A 14,168-nucleotide genomic window follows, 5' to 3' on the forward strand; every position below is an offset into this window, starting at 1 on the left:
AGAGGTATATTATTAATACCCCAGTCAGGATTGCTTTCCAATTTTACGGTGAAGGGTTTGTAGGATTACAAACCAAGGTTTTCCTTCATCCCATCTATCTCTGTACTAAGGCTTCTGCTAAAGAGCTCATCCCATATGCAGGGAAATAACCCAGGATATTAATCGGGAGAGGCAAACTGATGCAGAAAAGGCAAGACCAACCTAGATCTTCACCCAAAATTCAAGTGAACTGAATGTGAACCTTTGAAATTCAAATACATGTAGTTAGCTTTCCCCCCTCCCACTTGCATTATCAGCTAGAGCTGGATGTGAATCAACTGAAATGTTGGGGGAAATAGCTGCTTACAATGTATTTTTGGTCCCAGTGAAAGCACTAAAAGTACTAAAAATCTTGTGAGACAGTGTGTTCATGTATCAGAGTAACAGCCGGGTTAGTCTGTATCCGCCAAAAGAAAAGGAGGACTTGTGGCACCTTAGAGACTAACCCATTTATTTGAGCATGAGCTTTCGTGAGCTACAGCTCACTTCATCCGATGCATATCAGACTCAGGTTTAGTATCACAGAGGTTTGCATAAGTCTCTGAGCTTTTGGGTACTTAACCAAACTTGGAGATTTGCCTACTACTAGATAATAAGTGGGCTGAGAGGTGGTCCTCATTCTCCTCCTTCTGCCAGTGGTTCCTTGCCTGTGATCCATGAAGCACTAGCTCGTAGTCTAGAGATGTGGCTGATCACTTGGTACTGGCTCTGCTCTTTGTTTCCTGCTGTCACATCACACTGATGGTAGAGTCTCCTGTCAGTGTCGATGTATGAGGATTCAGCAAACATTTTTTTCTTTGAAGTGCTGGGTTGCTGAATCACCTGCATTGTGATTGGATTAGAGTAGGAAAGGTGTGTACAGTTCCAATCCAGCTCTCTCATCCATGCAAGCCATGTGCCATACTGGTGCAAAAACTGCAACAAGTAGGGGGATAAACATGGATGCAGATTTAAGTTCAGAGTTACTTTTCCTTGTGAATGCCGCTAACCCCTCATGGTTCCTCCACCTTTCCAGAATTACTTCTAGAAGGCCAATTGTGTGCCCCCACAGGTTTTAACTGGTTGAAGATTTATTTGATAGTACCCTACATTCACTGTGTCCAGAGGCTTCTATTCTCACTCATACCACTCAGATAAGGCCCCTTTCTCAGCTGATGCTTCCCCGTGGCAGTAATTTTTACAAAATGGTCAGACTGTTCCTAAGCAGACCCAGGGTCAATTAACCTTTTGTGGGCCTGGCACCAAACATATTTGTGGGCCCCCATTGGAGCAATGGAGCATGGTGCGGGGGGGCCGACCACCAGAGCGAGGGGCCAGCCAGTGGTATGGCATGGCAGGGGCGGCCCCGCTCTGCCCAGCCCAGTGTAAGGGCACTATTTACAAACTGGAAGTTGCCAGACACACAGTGGCCCGCCCGGCCCTGTGCTGCCAGCATACCCCTTCCCTTTGCGGGGCGGGCTGTGTCACACCAGACGTCACCCCCGCCCAACACCAGAACATCCGCCCCTCCAATTCCCTATGGCCAGAGCCCCCTCAGACCTGCTATGCCCAGACTCCCAGACCCTGCCCAAATGCACAGCGCCCTGCACACCACCACACCTGCCCAGTGCCCCCCTGCCCACAGCCCCACCACAACTGCCCTCCACACAACCCCCACATCCATGTGCCCCAACACACACATCTTCCTCACCCCCTTGCAGGCGAGCACCACCCCAGGTCACCCAGAGACCCTCTCTTCCATGCCCTGCCTCCTGGCCGCACTCATCGGTCCAGCTGGGAGGCGATTGTGTCTGCTGGGCTGAGCTGCCAGTGCAGCCAGGGTTGGTCCCAGGATGGAGAATCACTGTAGCCCCCAGGGAGTGGCACGATCAGCCAGACCAGGGTGTGCCCCAGCCAGCTTCCCTCGGGACCTACTTGGCTGGAGGGGCCCAGCCAAGCCCCCCACACTGTCCCACATCAACTGGCTGAGACTGGCCAGGATTCTGCACCAGTCCTAGGTGGCTCAGCACCAGGGAGACAGGTGAGGCTGCACAGGTGGTGGGAAGCAGAGACTTCCTGGAACCAGGGGGCAGAGAGAATCATAGAAAAGAGTTGGAAGAGACCTCAGGAGGTCACCTAGTCTAACCCCCTGCTCAAAGCAGGACCAACCCCAACCAAATCATCCCAGCCAAGGCTTTGTCAAGACAGGCCTTAAAAACCTCTAAGGATGGAGATTCCACCACCTCCCTAGATAACCCATTCCAGTGCTTCAACACCCTCCTAGTGAAACAGCATTTCCTAAAATCCAACCTAGACCTCCCCCACTGCAACTTGAGACCATTGCTCCTTGTTCTGTCATTTGCCACCACTGAGAACAGCCTATCTCCATCCTCTTTGGAACCCCCTTTCAAGTGGTTGAAGGCTGCTATCAAATCCCCCCTCACTCTTCTCTTCTGCAGACTAAATAACCCCAGTTCCCTCAGCCTCTCCTCATAAGTCATGTGCCCCAGCCCCCTGATCATTTTCGTTGCACTCCTCTGGACTCTCTCCAATTTGTCCACATCCTTTCTGTAGTGAGGAGACCAAAACTAGACACAATACTCCAGATGTGGCCTCACCAGTGTCGAACAGACGGGAATAATCACTTCCCTCGATCTGCTGGCAATGCTCCTACTAATGTCCGATGGACAAATGCCCGGTGGACAAATCTTCCGTCTACTGGTGGGGACTGCAAGATGTATCCAGAGGGAGAGTCCAAAAAGAGTCCAACTACCTCAAACTTTCCCCCCTTATTTATACATTAGTAATAGAATGACATGTCCCTTAAAGAAAACTGGATAAGCAAGCAGTTCCAATGGTCATGCAAGAGGCTCCTTCTGATTATTGATTAACTAGGTGTGGGTTTTTGCAGTTTGCAGCCTTGAGTCCCCAATAGACATTCCTGGGACACATCCTGCTCTTCTAAAATGCATGTATCAGCAACTTCAACGCAATTCTTATCAGGAAGGACAGGGGGTCAAGCTGCCCTTTCTGTGGCACCCAAAGACCCCCTCCCCTCCTGCCTTGGTTAAGCTAAGCCTGCTGACTTGGCCAATTTACAGCCTGCTGACTTGGCTGCTTTTAGCAATAAGCCATAGTGGTTTCAGGCACTTTACTGGTTTGCCAAAGTCTCCCCGTACACAGCTACTGGATTTTGCAGGGGCTTACTTACTTCTTGTTCAATCAAAATAAACCTCTGTGAGTCCCTGTTCACAATGGAAGCAGAACTGTACTGGCTCCAGTTGTGTTTAAACAAGGTAATAATTACCACCACGGTTCTCCAAATGCAAGACAGGATTTTAGATGCACCACTTTCCTTCAGAATATCTCAAGAAGTATAGTTTGGGGCCCCAAAGATAGTTGGTTATTGTCTGTCATATTCATTATAATACTGCAATTGATCATGTCTGAAATCTACCACAATAACAGGAAAAATGAGTTGTAAACCAAAGCCCATGAAGTCAGTGGAAAATTCTCATTGACTTTAATGGGTTTTGGATCAGACCAAATGTGCACTGAATTGGGTACCTGGGCTGGAAGGCTAACCTCAAGACTCTTGAAAAAATTGCACAAAGAGGTGTCAGAGGCTAGAAATGTAATGGAATGAGGCTTCTATCCCATAACAGATGGTGTGAGTATATGCTGAATTTGCAGAGTGGACAGCTCAGGAGATTAGTAACAGGACATGGAACATTTAATCTATAGGTTACGAGATTGTATCTAGCCCAGCCTGCTTGTGACTAGAGATGCATCTGAGCCACAAAATACAAGAACTTGATTGTAAACCCTACAGCAGAGTTTGGATCTGAGGCTTTGGTTCATCCAATATACATTTTTTGAGGAAAAACAAAAGGATCAGGATGGATTTTGGAAGGATCATTCTGTTATTAATTTGCTCAGGGGTGACAGTGCGCACAGCACTGTACAATACACTAAGGTGAGGAGAGTCCCTGCCCGGAGGCCCTTACATTCTAAAAGGCAGACAAAGAAAACAGTGCATTCTGGGGACTCAGAGGAGACTGTGTTGGGAGGAGCGAGTGGGAGGGTTCCATCTCTTAATATCAGTGGCTTCTTCTTTTATATAACTGCTGTAGTGGAGAAGGATTAGTGGCTTAGTGATAGTGGTCTATTCGTAATTGCCTTAAATTCTCCTCAGGGCAGGATTCTGTCAGAAAATACACCCCCTCTCCCAAACGAAAACAAAACCACCAAAACAAGAAAATCTCAGGGCTGAATTTATATTAGTCTCCTAGTGCTGGGTATGGGATTACCGGACAACAGAATGTCATTGGTTCATAATAAAACTGTCTCAGATGACTTGTCCAAGAACAAATGTGCCTAAACCAGCTACTGACCATTTCAGTCCCTCCCCAGACATTTGTTTTTTGGTGGAAAGTTGGGGGTCTGTAACCCCACACAACCCAATCCACTTTTGTATGGAATGCCCTGCTTTGCTCCACATAATAATGTAATTTGTAATCCACTTCCCCTACCCCTACCATCTTGCAACCTTGCCCTCTGTGCAGGGTCAACCTCAGGCTTATTGATGCCCTAGGGCCGAGGCAAAGAGGGGATCTGGCAGAACAGTTTGCTTTCCCTGTTGCTGATATCAACTGTTGCAATTTATTCTGCGGTTTGCTGCTGCATACTGAACAGTGAAGTGTGGGTCCAGTTCTTTACATTTTGAATGCCTCTATTGTTCCTACTGACAGTCTCACTGGAGTCTGGTACAGGGACACCAAAAGCACCTTTTTATTAAGGCCGTTACTGAAAATGTCACCAACAAACAATAAAAGATATTACCTCATCTACCCTGTCTCTCCACCAACAAACTGTTGCAGTCAGCTGCCGGTAAAATCCCAAACTCCTCAGCTCAGCTGCTAACTTGTCAAATGTAACTCCAAGTCCTTAGATGGTGTTTTTTGTTTGCTGGTCTACAGTTCCAATTAGAAAAGGAGTACCTGTGGCACCTTAGAGACTAACCAATTTATTTGAGCATAAGCATTTGTGAGCTACAGCTCACTTCATCGGATGCAACAGTAGCTATCTGAGCACACAACTGCAATTTGCTGTATATACATTAACCTTTTATTTAGGGTCATAAAGGAAAGACATCTCCACCCATCTTTTTAGTGATTTCCTGCCTATTCTTTAGGCACTGTTCTATTAGAGATGATGGAATGACATTTAAAAAACATTTGTCTACTGAAAGCAGCAGCTTCAACCTAAAGACCTGATGGATTCTCCATCTCCCAGAGTCTTTAAATCAAGATGGGGTGTCTTTCTAAAAGATATGCTATAGCTCAACCAGAAGCTATGGTGTTGATGCAGAAATTTTGGTGAGGTTCTGTGACCTGTGTTATGCTGGAGGTTAAACTGCATGATCATAATGGTCTCTTCGTGCCCTAAATGCTAATGAACCACTCAAAGTAATGTATGCTACCCAGGTATAAAATGGCACAAATAACAACTTTACCGAGTGTGACAGGACATCATTCCACTCCCGTCTCTTTTCTAGCCACAAACAATTTGGAGACCCTCTTCATGTCAAACCCCTTGGGCAATTTATTTACAGTGTTCTCCCCACCACCCTTACAAATTTGTGCAACTTTCTGTTTACAATAGCATTCACTCCTTAACTCACCCAGCCAAGGAGTGGGGAGACAGAAGGTATCCTCCAGAGAAGAGAACTCTCAGATGGACCCTATATGGCTCTTCAGCTCACTCACTAGGCATCTGATGAAGTGAGCTATAGCTCACGAAAGCTTATGCTCAAATAAATTGGTTAGTCTCTAAGGTGCCACTAGTACTCCTTTTCTTTTTGCGAATACAGACTAACACGGCTGCTACTCTGAAACCTGTCACTAGGCAATATTTCAACTTACTGGGGGAGATGGGAAAGCAAGTGGGCTTTTCATTCCTTGTTTTTACTAGTGATGGTATGCAAAAAGGAAACAAGCCAGCCTGGCTCCCAGACCCCAGACTGAGGTTGCAGGTCTAGCAGTTAGTAAAAGGTGTTTTTTTCCCCTTAGTGCCTTTGATATGGAAATCAGACACAATGGTGGGATCCCACCCTGCCATTTGTAAAGTTACTTTTCAGGGCAGAAAAGCTTTCTCTCCTTACCCTCATGCGGGTTTTGTTCTCATGTTTTTTATCTTCTTTTCTGCAACGGTATTTTTTTCTTTTTTGGTCACTTTTCTTCCTTGTTCCTTTGGACTTTTCTCTTTTCACTTTCTTCTGCATTTTGTTTATATTCTACTTTTCACCACCCACCCTTTTTACTCCTTTTCCTTTTTGCCAACACTGGCATTTTCCTGACTGCAGCCACATAGATGTTTAAGAGGACATACATTTTAGATACGTTCATTGAAAGAAACACGCAGGAATTGATTCAAATAGTATCTATAGTCAAGCCATTAAGTAATGAAGATCATAATAAAATTAATTTCAGCATCCCTAGGGGAGGAATTATACAGGGTACTGGACTAGCTGCATCACTACTCTGACCTGGCTCAGCAGTTTCTATTATCTATTTTATATCTAATCTCAGCTGCCTCCAAAGTGTGGTTAATTTTCCTTTTCTGGTGCCTGTCTCTCATTCTGGAACGTCTCTTAGGTCTCTTTTCTGTCAATTTCTATCTCTCCTCCACATTCCCACCCTGCCTGCCCCAGATATCACCATTGTGCTTTGTATGGAGAACAAAGCACTCTTCACTGTGCCATCAACAAATGTAATTTACTAATAGTGTGTTCTCCACAAGAGCTGGAAGGCTGCATTTTCAGTGATCAGGCTGAGGGGAATTTTCACCGGTTGGCCTCATAGTGGGAAGAACCTCATTATTCATAATGGTAGCAAAAGAAGCAGAATTAAAAGAATATACAGTACTTGTCATATGGGACAGGTTATAACAAAAGTCCTCTAGAGAGCTGCTTTATTATTTTCATTAAAGGAATCTTTCCCTTTAAGTGCATCCCTTTCCCTTCAATTATCCTATTGTGAGATTGTTTCTGTGACTTGTTCTTGTGCTGGCTGAATGTTCACTACATGTAAACCGTAAATGGCAAGCTTCCAAAATCAGGTGTACACAGAACCAATGTTTTAATCTTGCAAGGACATAGCAAGTTCTATGAGCTATTTTAGCATCATCACAGACAAATGAATTCTCAATCATCTCGACTAAATGATCCAATAGGTCTTTTCCAACTCAAATGGCTATGGTTTTGTAAATGGAGTTAATATTCCCTCCTACTGGAATTCTCAAGAGGCGCAACATTCCTTAGCAGCAGTCAAGTGACACTCACTGAAAAAGGTGGGACATTCTTTCCTGTCTGAAAACATGAAAGAGGAGAGCAACTGAAGTTGCCAACACGCACTACAGAGGACAGGAGAGGCCATGGAGGCCTCTGCCCTATTCTAGAAAGGAGAAGCAGGGAATACAATGAGGTGTATGTGGTTATAACAGTGATTAGTGCTTTATTACTCACAGTGCTTGTCTACACTTGAAAGTTAAATTGGATGCAGTTATGGTGTGACTTTAAAGTGCAACAGCTATTCTGGAATAACACCATTATATAAACCCTATATAGCCTAGAAAAGACACAGATAGCTAATACACAAAAAGAAAAGGAGTACTTATGGCACCTTAGAGACTAACCAATTTATCTGAGCATGAGCTTCCGTGAGCTACAGCTCACTTCATCGGATGCATACCGTGGAAACTGCAGAAGACATTATATACACACAGAGACAAGTGGTCTCTTAACTAAGACTAGTTGGTAGTATATTCATAACACTCCCATCAAATGAGCACTGAAGGGCATTATTGCTTCAGGCAATTACAACTGGCAGACAGTAGCCTGGAGCACTATTTATTCCAGACTGTATAAATATTAGAAGTAAAATGAAAACTAGAATCTCCCCTCAGAATCCTGTTGGGTCCAAGCAGAACCTCATCAAAACCCCACTCAAACACATTCTTTGCCCTCTAAAACAACAACCTACTATACAATACCTGGTGTCACCCAATGTCAGCAGTTCAATTGTTACATTCACCCTGTCTCATTACTGATTGTACTATGAAACAAGCTGCACCATGTTCCTGGAGGACCGTTCCAAATGAACTCACTCCAGAATGTTTGCACACCTGGTTCCCTTTTTCATTTGATCTTGCCTGTGTAGATGGGACCCAGCCATGTTTTAACCTGTCACAACAATATAAAAAAGAAAAAAAAAAAGTAGAAGTCTCTGTAGGCCACTAAGCAGCCTGGTACCTGAGGGTGTTAGTTGCTATGTCTGTAAGTGACCAATGCTGCACCTCCCCCCACCCCAAGTCACCTAAGCACGGGCTTCTTCACTCAGTGAAGACCACCATGGGACTCCACACTGCATTGCGGAGAGGATGCTTGCACTGAGAACAGCCAGTCTCTTGATCTCACCCCCTCCCAAGCCAGTCTCATCTCTGGTGTGCCTGTGGGAGGGCCATAGAGCCAGCACTCCCCACCTGCCACATCCCAAACCCAGATCTGTCCAGTCTGGATTACCTTCACGTGCAGAAGGGGAGGGGCCAGCTGGATTGGCCCATAAATATTTGAGTCATATTTGTAAATCCAAATGTGTGCTCTCCATTAACTTATTCATTTCATCACTCAGTTGAGAACAACCACGCTTTGAAGAAAAGGAGTACTGGTGGTGCCACTAGTCCTCCTTTTCCTTTTGCGAATACAGACTAACACGGCTGCTACTCTGAAACCACACTTTCGTGATGCCAGTGAAGTTATCTCCTTGTGAACAGCAAGTGTAAATACTACACTCCTCCTCCACTAACATCGTTGAAACAGTCAGTTTGGGGCTAAGTCAAAGGCAAGGAGCTGCACTCTCCCCTCTTTCCGCCACCTTTTGTAATGGGGCCGACCAAAGAATAAAAAAGACACCAGCACACATGCCTCCTTTACTCAAATGGTGCAGAGTAGCCTTATGAGGGCAATGAGTGTGATATAAAAGTGCGTCCTCCTTGTCTCTGCAAGACTGTCATGTACTTGCAGATGCTGGGGGTGCCAGGAAGGGTTACAATTTATAAACAAGCTGCAATGACTGGTACTCAGCAGGAATCATACTATGTACACAGTGGAGTAAGTAAAGCAATAAGCACTTTATGAGCTAGACCACAACAGTTGTGCTTCTCTGGCACTTCTAGAACAGGACTCCTTGTGCCAATAGCTTGAGCCATCTTCTGGTGGATGCCACCTGGTAATTGGTCAGATATATTTAATTTTAAAGCGACGGGCTACCATAGCACCTTAAGGATTTATTATGCTGTGATGCTGTATGGAATCTGGGGGACGTTAGGATATTATGACTACCAATATTGTAAAATTGCAATGAGTTGTGCCAGATATGCCATGTAAGATATCTGCAAAAATGTTATAATCTGCCATATATGATAATCTCATTTACATGTTTGTATCACCTTTGTATTATGAGTTATAGGTATGTTTGTATTACAAAACTTGTGCTATGCTTCTGGGTGACACCCCCAGACAGTTTGGCTTCAGCACTGCTTAGCGGCCCATTAAGGACCATCAGCTATACAACTGACCCATTGAGAGAAGGCAGAGGATACACCTTATGACTCAACAAAGCATGCTGGGGCATGCCTATGGACAGAAAAGGCCTCCAAGCCCTGTGCCGGGCAGCTTGTCTTGAAAACAAAGGGAACACAGGCCACAGGGCAAAAGACTATAGAAGGCAGCTGCATCTTCTCTACTTTGTCTTCAATCCTGCTTCTTACCTCTGGAGGAACTTTGCTACAAACTGAAGCTCTGAACAAAGGACTGAATGACCCATCCAAGCAGTGGATGTATTCCAGAGGGACTTTCAAGCCAGCAAACTCACCAATACTGCTAGAAAGGTGATATATGGATTTTGAAATATTTGTATGTATGTGATTGCTTTACCATTTAACATCTCTCTTCTTGTTCTTTCTTTTTTCTTTATAATAAACCTTTAGTTTTAAACACTAAAGGACTGGCTGGCAGCAGGGTATTTTGGGTAAGATCCAAACCTATACTGACCTGGTAACATGGCTGACCCTTTGGGGCCAGAAGACCATTTTATATATAAGAGTAGAGTTTTAAAATAACTTTTCATTGTACTGGACCTAGATGTTGACTAAGAGCCAGAAAACTGGAGGGGGCTGTGTGATTTCTTTTTTGCTTCTTGATAACCAGTGTGGGGGATCAGAAACAGTTTGTGACTGGTTGGGGAGTTAACTTCAGTGTTACACCCAAGCTTGGTGGGTATCTGCTCTCCCTTCTGCAGCCTGCCCTGACCTTGGCATTTCTAGTGAGGACTGCCCCAGGCACCCCAGGTCACATATGCACAAGAGTTTATAAAGGCACCTGGTCTTTCCACACCTGTAATATACAGATCAGAGTGTGATTTAGACCTGTCCACATATGTAAAACCAGGCCATACACCTGTGTGTTATAATATGGTGCAATGACATGAAAAGTCGACAGAATAATCAGGGCTAGATCCTACCATCTGTGATACTGGTGAGCTAAGGGATGACAAACTGTAGAACAGTAGTTTTTCTCTTCCCAGCTACATCACAAAAGTAAAAGAGCAGGGCAAGATCTCGCTCCAGTCTCACGAGAGCATTAAGAACAATGTACAACTCCCACTCTGGTTCCATTCTTCAGTCCTAATGAGTTGGCAGGCACAGCCAACCACCCATAAACTAGCATACATGCTCTGTTTTGCTGTAGCTAGGACTGCATTTGATGCAAACTTTTATTTTGGAGAAGCTGCAAACTGTTGATGATTGGGATGTGGGCAGTCATGTCTAGTGGTTAGAGCAGGAGTCAGCCATCTGGAATTGGAGCCCACGGTCAGAGCAGGAGACAGAGGCCAGAGCCAAGGGTCAGACTCAAAGTCAGAAATCAGAATTGGGGATCAGGACTGGGTTACCTGGAGTGAGGAAAGCAAAGGGCAAGTCTTGGACCAAGGCAGGTATGGAGGTGAGCAAAGCAGAAATAAGGGCAGACACTGATTTAAGAGCCTACAAAAATTTTTTGATTGCCATTGAATTTGCCAGGTACAGGGAGCTTGGGCTTACAGACAGCAAGGGCTGGAGCCGAAGGCGATGCTGCTTGATCTTGCAGGCTTGCATTCTGCACCTGGGCTTGCAAGGTGTGCAGAGTTCCTGCTACCACCGTCAGAGAGACATCGGCTTTTATAGATTCCATGCTCACTGTATCATCTTTAGTTCCCTTACCATTTGTGTTGGGGTGTCCAAACTGCCAGTGTCCAGGACATAGATGGTTGTGCTTTCAGGTCAGAGCAGGAGTCAGGAATTGGAGCCCAGGGTCTGAACTAGAGTCAGAGGGCACGTACCAGAGCCAAAGTCAGATATCAAAGCCAAAGGTCGGGACCCACTTACCTGGATTGAGGCAAGTTAGGAGCCTGGCTGGGAATAAGGCAGGAGCGATCAGAGGCCTAGATAAATGCTGAGAGTTGCCACTGAACTGCTACTGCTGGGCTTAACAGGATCCCAACAGGACTCTTCCAATCAATCAGGTGGAATAGCCAAACAGGCTGCCTACTACAGGCCAGCTGGCCTCATTAGGTTGCCTGGAGACTGACTCCATTGCAGGTCCTGCTTCTTGACACAAGCAGTATATAGCCCATCCACTACTACCTACTGATGGCAGATATTGTGCAACGCGAAGGATGGGAAGCAGATATGCTGAAAACTGTTTAGTAATGTAATGCAACAGTCTCTGTGTTTTTCATTTTGTGGGGCCACCCAGAATACCCACTGCTTTGAGTAGCAATCCCGATGTCTGCCTTATCTCTGAAAGCTTACATGATGTGCTAGACACCTTATGAATATAGTGGGCACAGTTGCTGCCTCTTTGAAATTCTAAGCTAACTATTGCTGCAGACCACATAATTTGTAAGTAGTGAAAAACCCCACATTGGGTGTATATTTCCTGCTGTCCCAAACATTATTTTGCAAAAAAATCTGTTATATGGCAACTCCTTGCCTAAAACAGAGCTTTTGATGCAGAAAAATCTATGGCAAGGTTACCCAACCTGATATCAACCTACAGGAGGAGGAAATGACAGTAAGCAATCGGGGAGCAGGGAAGGGGAATGTGGTTAAACACCACATTTTAGCAAAACTTTCCAAATGTAGGTGCCTAAATACAGATTTAGATTCTTTAATTTAGATAGCTAAGTGGCCTCATTTTTTGAGATGGTGACACCTCCCACTCATGTTAATGGCCACCTTTCTCCTCATTCTGATGTTAAATACTACATTTAAGAAGGCCCAGTTTGGATAAGCATGCAAGCTTTGGGATGATTATCGACACCTCTTTAATCAGGTTTCAGAGTAGCAGCCATGTTAGTCTGTATTCGCAAAAAGAAAAGGAGGACTTGTGGCACCTTAGAGACTAACCAATTTATTTGAGCATAAGCTTTCATGAAACGCTGTGAATACATTCTCTTGAGGCTTTTCCACTTCTATGGCATTATAGAAATAAAACACTTTAGAAACTCAGCAATTGAGGTAAATTCTAATATGAACTATTCCACCACTTTTGTTAAAGTAAGTATACACTCAGAAAGTGAACAGCTGACCACACACTGGTTTTGAGGGGGTTAACATGTTAGCCAAGTCATGCAGTTATCTGAAGTTATAAAATATTTAGACTTCTGCCTCATTTTGAGCAAAGACTTCAAAGTCCCAAATTGTTTCTGAGTCCCTTAGAAACCTGAAATTCTGACCAATTTAACTCTAATTTTCATTAAGGTTTCGAATGAATCTAAGGCTGCTTGGGGCTATGTGTGTTAAAACTAACTAAAGTTTGCATTTTTGGTGGTTCCCTCCCCCTTCACATAAAAAATGAAACTGCTCATTTTAACAGTTTAGATTTATATTTTTAGGCTTACTTGAACTCCAAACACACACAAAGATTAGGAACCTAAACAGGTTCAACATGAAGAAAGTGCTTGGACAAAGCCTTATGAAATAAGGCCAATGTGGCCTGGTTTTTGAATTCACTATTGCATTACTGCAGTTTCACACCACTGCAACTTCGTTTAAATCAGAAGTTACTGTAACAAAGTGGAGTAATGCAGGGTTGAATCAGGCAACTGAAGTTTACTAGACAATTTTTGTGTGACAACAAGGAGAGACATGAACTATTTTTAACCCTATAGGGAGAAAGGAAAGCCCTTTAAGAAAGGATACTTAATAGCCGTTAAAGCATAAGAGTGGGAGTTGGGAGACCTAAGCTCTATTTTCCATCTCCGCCCCATAGTTCCTTTTTGACCTTCTACATATAAAAATGTGGGTGCTTAACATTTGGTTCCTAAATTCAAATTTTGGCACTTAATTCCAGCCATTGACAAAAATGCTGAGCACCCAACAGTTCCAACTGAAATAACTGAAAATCTTGGTTTAAAGGACAGGTTTCAGAGTAGCAGCCATGTTAGTCTGTATCCGCAAAAAGAAAAGGAGGACTTGTGGCACCTTAGAGACTAAAATTTATTTGAGCATAAGCTTTCGTGAGCTACAGCTCACTTCATCGGATGCATTCAGTGGAAAATACAGTGGGGAGATTTTCCACTGAATGCATCTGATGAAGTGAGCTGTAGCTCATGAAAGCTTATGCTCAAATAAATTTGTTAGTCTCTAAGGTGCCACAAGTCCTCCTTTTCTTCTTGGCTTAAATGTGTGTCATCTTATCCTTACTTGTAATATGGTCAGACTAATGATTCCCTTCCTCAAAGGGAGCATTGTTTTCCCCCTCATCCATTTGCAATATTGCATTAGCAGCTTTGTGCATTATAATTTCACTCCTTCCTCTGAAGTATCTGGTAATGGCCACTGTTGGAAGGATCATCCTTTGCCTTGAAGAGATTACAGACATGAAGTAAATAGGAACAAAGGCATACAGGCAGAGAAGAAAATGTTTAACTATTGCATAACTAGCCAGCAGCACATGATCCGCTTGAGACATGTTGAACAATTGGTACTTTCAACTGAAAAATTCCCCCAATGGAAAGACACATCCATGTACCCCTTTATTAGTGGCCATT

The sequence above is a fragment of the Lepidochelys olivacea genome, assembly GCF_965140295.1.
Source record: "Lepidochelys olivacea isolate rLepOli2 genome assembly, chromosome: 3".
In the NCBI taxonomy this organism is placed as follows: domain Eukaryota; kingdom Metazoa; phylum Chordata; order Testudines; family Cheloniidae; genus Lepidochelys; species Lepidochelys olivacea.